General features: G+C 42.4%; 1 long non-coding RNA gene across 1 annotated transcript; it reads right to left on the bottom strand.

The window, feature by feature from the left end:
• Positions 1-1,224: 1,224 nt before the first annotated feature.
• LOC123141054 (uncharacterized) lies at positions 1,225-4,068 on the bottom strand. Its single transcript, XR_006470140.1, has 4 exons — positions 3,686-4,068; positions 3,058-3,514; positions 2,918-2,974; positions 1,225-2,771 (listed from the first exon to the last, which is right to left on the bottom strand). It is a non-coding gene; the product is annotated as an uncharacterized lncRNA (long non-coding RNA).
• Positions 4,069-6,366: the final 2,298 nt, after the last annotated feature.

The raw sequence follows: 6,366 nt of genomic DNA on the forward strand, positions 1-6,366 counted from the left end.
CCGCGGCAGCCCCTCCTCTCCTCGCCGCGCAGGGGTTCGTCGCCGCCGTCGTTTTTTGGCTCCTCCCCAATCCTCTTTGTCCCATTGACGCGGCAGGACCTCCCTTCCTTCGTCCAAATCCATTTCCACCTCCGCTATTCCCTCCTCGATGCAGATGCAAGGTGCCGATTTACTATGCCTGTTGTGGATCTCAAATGCCGCCCGGAATTGATCGGCTAGCTACTGCACCCCATCTGCCGCCGGAAGAGAGCGGCAAGTCCTACTCCACTTCTCCACCCATCGATGTCTCGGCCAGCGGCTACTATTGATCAGAGGTGTTGGATTTCCCGATCGATTCCCTTTTCAGCTCCTCACCCCACGGGCAACGATCTTCGCGACGACGTCTTCTCCTCCCACCCGTTGTGCTTGAAAACCGAAGTTGGTCAGCTCTTATGCAAGTCCTCCTTATTCTTCTCGCCCTCTTTCATGTATCTTCATGTTACTTATATTTGTGGCTTATATATTTCGTTGCTTGTTATGGGAAGGTGGACTTGTCATTATAGGAAGCTGGCTGTGGCTGATGTAGATAAATCTGAAGCCAAGTACAGAATATCATATTCTGAGAAAAGGGTTTGAAGTTTTCCTATGCGAATTTTAAATACAACATAACCAAGCAGCTTGCAACTTGTTGTTTCTATAGGTTGGGCAGAAAACTTGATGCCACAACTTACTTAATTTACTCATGAGTTTAATTTCTATTTGAACATGGGACCCTTTCTTGCAGGATTTTCTATTTGATGATTTTTGTTTCATCATAGGCATATTGGTGAATTTCTACAGGGAAGTGCTTATTTCATATGTTTTGGTTTACAATTAGCTTAGAAATCTGCATCAATCAGGGCATGTTACTACTTTTATTAGTTTAGTTATTGTATATATCACTATCTAACTCCAAGAATGACTTCATGTACCTGTCTTTCCCTTTTCTATTCTATCTTGGGAGCACACAAATGGAGCTGTCCAGGACACATTGAGTTGTTTGGGTAGCATGCATCCTTTCTAAGAAAGCAAAGGTAATTTTCAATGGTAAAAGAATATCCGTATTGGTTTAGAGAAATATACAAGCACCTGAGCTGATATGATGATTTCAAAGAATTATTGTAGTTGGTTTTACCATATACTAGATCATGATTGGCGCGCGTTGATGCGCCCGTCTATTTTTCAAGTAGAATGATAGTAATTTCTACAAATATATAGACATGGAAGAACTGAATTCCTATTTCCAGTGAAAAACTTCGGAACCATCATGTAGGCAAACCAAATATTCATGTAGGCAGACCAAATATTCATCATTTAACGTAACTGTCATCTTCGTCAAGTAAGCCATGTTCTTAGTATTATGTGTATCAAGATCCGAGTCCATTTGTTGGATCCAGGACTACGCTTGTTGTACTGATGTCATGATGTTTGAGATGACTTGTATGGACTTGTAGATCATTGACCCTTGATCTGGTCAATGATCTTGTTTTCCATCTCCTTGCACCCATTCATTTCTGTCTTGTTATCTGAAATATCTGATATTATTATTGATTAGTTGATGTCACTAATTTTTATACCAATGGACATGTCAATATGCAAGGAGTGGCGGTTAGAAAGATTTAAGTGAAAAGAATCAATGCAGAGATATAATGCCGCGCGTTGCCGGACCCATCTGTTTCCCCAACAGGATGACAGGAACTTACGCAAATATATGGAGACACGAAGTATTAAATTTGCTAAATGTTTACTTTCTCAAATGAGAATACTACTTGTTTCCAACAAATTAGTATACAAATACATATATAGGGCTTGGATGGGTTAGGCAAGTAACATTAGTGTTGAAGACCCTACAAAAAAACAGAAGTGTTTTAGGACAACAACGTGGGAAATGCAGGTTAGCAAACCTATTGACATTCTTCTTTCTACGATGACCTCATCAGCACCAAGATATTTAATCTAACCCAGACCTAGAAAAATTCAATTACACAAAAAAGTAAATAATAAGAAGAGAATGAAAGTAGTAATTTGAAGCACAAACAAATGATCATGGTCATGCACCATCCGAAGACAATGGTAGTCTTACTGATTTCAAGTTGCAATTGTATTGTACCTATCCCATATGAAGTTGTTGGGCGAAGTCCCTGCACTTTGGCGAACTAAATAATAGACTGAAAGATGAAACAAATCTCACCATTGTGGACAATAACATCACCTAAGTTAACAAAGATTGGATGTCATGGCATGAGATGACATAACACCTACACTTGGAGCTAGCTTAACATACAGAAGTACCAATTGTTTATGTTTCGTAATCTCAAAGCTAGTCATCTGACATGTTTCTTCAGAAATCTAACAAACCATGTTGAACTCCTCAACAGTTGGTTAATCAGGATAAAATTATAGAATCATTTATACGATGTTAAGTACGGAATGGACCACATCTACCAGAGCTTTCCTACCAAAAACAAATACATAGAATGCAACCAAATACTCCATGTTTTAGTAATAAAATTATTACCATGCAGAAAACTGAACAGACCCAAAATGGTGATTATGCATATCATTGTTCGCAGCAGAGGTAGATGCCTAGGTGGCAATGAGTGGATCCTAGTTATGGAGGACATCGCCGGGAGATGGCCTTGAGCTGGCGAAACATCAGTCGGTACTGTCTTAACCCACCACTACTTGCACTCGTCCCGCCTCTTCCTCAACTCCACTGCGGACAATTTTGTCACTGCATTTGGTAACGGAACCTGGTATGCAAGTGTACAAAATCGTTTGAAAACACAAAATCATTGATTTGGAGGCTGAGAAGGGGATTCTCTGAAGTAAATAGTTTGTCCCTTCTCAACTTGTCTATTCTTAATGGAAGTAATGATCTTTTGTTTTGATTTCGTACCACTTCGTAACATTGATCTTGCACCAGCAGCAGCAGGAACCCTTTTCCAAAACCAATCTGAAGTTTAGAACCAAAACCTGATTAGAAATAAACATATACTATTTTATTATCGGATTTGGTGTTCATCTCCGCTGCCTTACATGATCCTAGTTGAGGTCTTATCTCTCACTGTATCAATGCTTCCTCATGCATCTCCACTCTCCAGGGATGCCTCCTGCATCATAGTCCTCCATATTATTGCCCCCTATTGACAACAAAATAATTAATAATACAATGGTGTGAATGATACACATATAAAAATTGTGTTCGTGCTAAACTGAGGGATGTCTGAGAGCACATAACTTCCTTCCATCTTCCAATTTGTCTCAGGGCAACTTCAAATTTGATAAGCGATTGGAGCAGAGAGGCGTTGAGGAATGTCTCACACTTGGGCAGCAGAACTTGTCCGGAGCAACGGTGGCCTGGAGGTGAGGAATTACCTGGCAGCTTGATGCTGGCGACCAATGTCGTTGGGGCGCATGCAACTGCTAAGCAAAAACAATTCCAGTGACATGCTCCAAAATGGAATGAATCGAGCACAGCTAGTATGAACATCACCTGTACACACAATTTTGGGCATAAGAGGATAATCTACTTGCTTCGCACAAAATGAATCATACATGAAACAAAAAGAAATAGAAGGAACCCTACCAGAGCATGATGCCCAATCGGCACTGGAAGCTAGAGAGGATGAGCGAACAGTGTGGGAGGAAGAATATATAGACGTACCACTCTCGGCACCGGAAGGATTGGCACATCAATCGCCATGAATGTGTGCATAGAAACTGAAGTATGATTACGAGCAGTTTCCAGGAGATGAGGCGCCGGCCGGCCATCATCACCCACGTCCCCCCTTTCCACTTCGCACGCGGATCGACCGCGCCGGCTGGATCGGTCGGCCCCTTGTTCATCCGCATCCTGTGAGTCCGCTGCATCCCCTCATCGACTGGACCGGCTCCCCTCGCGCGCATCGGCTGAACCCATGTGGCGCTAGATCCACTCGCGCGCCTCCTTGCTCGCCTCGGCTGGATTTCCTAGCGCTCGATCTCCTCGCGCGATTGGTCTCCCTCGAGCGCCTCCTCTGTTCAAGTCCCCCGCATCCTATCGACCGCTTTTTTTATGTACAAGGGCCAGCTGCAGCGAGCCAGAGACAGATCAAAGTGGAAATGGGCTGCCTCAAGCGGCCCAATTAACCGGAGGCCTTGGTTTTTTCTTCAAGAGTAGCGGCCCCTAAGGACAGTTGGGGCAAGACGCTACATCAAGTAGATCTGACGGCCAGAAATGATGAAATAAGCAAAACGAACAGCCACAAAGCCTAATGGAGTGAGAGAACTCGCTTTAGGCTCGGTTATACTGTCCTTAATGGGTTCTTGAGGTGACAACTAGATTATTGTATTGATGGTGGATAAACGTGTACTCATTTATATATGCACTAACACAAGAAAAACCACACCACCACTTAGACTCCTTGAACCATGGATATTGCAAAGCAGCCATTCTGGCATTTTCTGTGACATGATTGTTCCTTCTAAGCTTCGCATAGATATATTTTCTTAAGACAAATAGATGGTAATTGGAAACACATGCACATATTCATAAAGGAGGCTAACACTACTCTTGCATGGTGCACTGAGTCTAAAATGTCTATTAGATTCTCTCATCTGTATAACATGCATTTCCGGTGGCCCCTACTCACCGCCCCTCCCCGGCGACCTCATGCGACGGTGCCTAATGTGACCCTTCAGTTTGCCACATGCGGTGCCGCCCCCTCCAACCCTGAACTTGCGCGGCGACGCTTTCCATGGTTTATCAGCTCGCCCCGTGTGCTGTCGCCTCTCTTTCAACCCTAACCGAGCAGTGGCGCCTGCCACGACTCATTGAATCGCCTGGCGGCAGCGCTGTTTGCACCGTCCCATGGATCACAACCGTCCAAGACGGCCACCATGCTTTCAACCTACCTCCACATCAGGTGCCTTCCCATGGTGGTGATGTGCCTTCCCATGGTGGTGCGAGCAGTATCGTAAGTTGTTCTCTAACCATGTGTTTTGGCCTCCTGTCGTGACGACTGTCCATGCTCCACTGTCCAAGACAATCGCTTTCATTCAGCAATAATGCCCTTCTCTTCGGGTGAGGCAAAAATAATGCTGGATTTTAGAAAATAAAGCATTCTCGACAGTGATAAGATCTGATCATGTAATGTGGTTCTTCTAATTAAGGAAGCCATGACTTGTGAGGATTAGCTATTATTTATTGATGTTTCTAGATGTGGGCATAATTATGAACATAAATTTGTAGTTTTTGCCTTATTAGTATGTAAGATCTGTAGCATATGAATAACAAAGCTCAAAGTTCTAGAGATACAAATATCTTTTGTTATATTTGCACGACATGAGTTTGGATTTTCAATTCTTTCCACCTGCTATGTTTACTTTTTATATCATCTATCAATTATTAGAATTTGTCATCTCCTCTAGCTAAATTTCATGGGTATAATTTATACAATTTATAAAATGTGTGGTGGGAATTATTTTTGTCATCTTGTGACCCTCAATTGGCAAGAAATGTCAAAACCATCACCATTACTTTGTAACAGAGTCAAATTCTTATTTTGCCGTGATGATATACTCCCGCCATCCCATAATGTAAGATGTTTTTTGACACTACATTAGTGTGAAAAAACTTCTTACATGATGGGACGGAGGGAGTAGCAAAGAGGTTGAAGCTATCTAAGTATACCCATGATATGTGAAATTTACATCAAATGGTTCAGGAGCTGGCACTTCCTTAGCTCATGCTCATTGCAGCATGGGAAGGCCATGCGTGACGGCGTTGTTGCTGAGGAGTGGCGAGTGGAGCTGGGAAAAACAAAATCAGGGTGTGGAATTGTGTTTATTCAAGGTTTGTTTTTACGGCTTCACAAGTCCATCTCAATCCCTATCCATCTACCCTTAATCTTTCTCTTGATTCTATACAGGTTAGGTCAATGAGGGTTTACATCTTGGTACAAACAAAGCTTTGCGATGACTCATCTTCTTGGGATGCACAACTGTGAGTTAAGTTGATTCTTAATTAATTAAAAACAGCTCAGGAGGATTGGAACATGTTTTTTTCTATATAGGAGAGATGATCACTTACTGTAAGCTGTAAACTGCATACACTTGGATGATGGTTCAATCATGCATAGTTAAAACTTGCCTATTGACAAACCATTAGCTTCTGCAAATGACGCATGGGTATTGCAGATCATGCATCATGGGTATTTGCTTCTAACATGATGATTCAGTAATTCTACTTTTGGTCCAATGGCAGGATACACAGAATCTAATTCGGTTTTGAGTTTCTATAGGCATTGCTTGATCCGGATTACAACAAGAGATCAATTGTTGAGGATGTACTGAACCACATATTTA

Source organism: Triticum aestivum, chromosome 6D (assembly GCF_018294505.1).
Source record: "Triticum aestivum cultivar Chinese Spring chromosome 6D, IWGSC CS RefSeq v2.1, whole genome shotgun sequence".
In the NCBI taxonomy this organism is placed as follows: Eukaryota; Viridiplantae; Streptophyta; class Magnoliopsida; order Poales; family Poaceae; genus Triticum; species Triticum aestivum.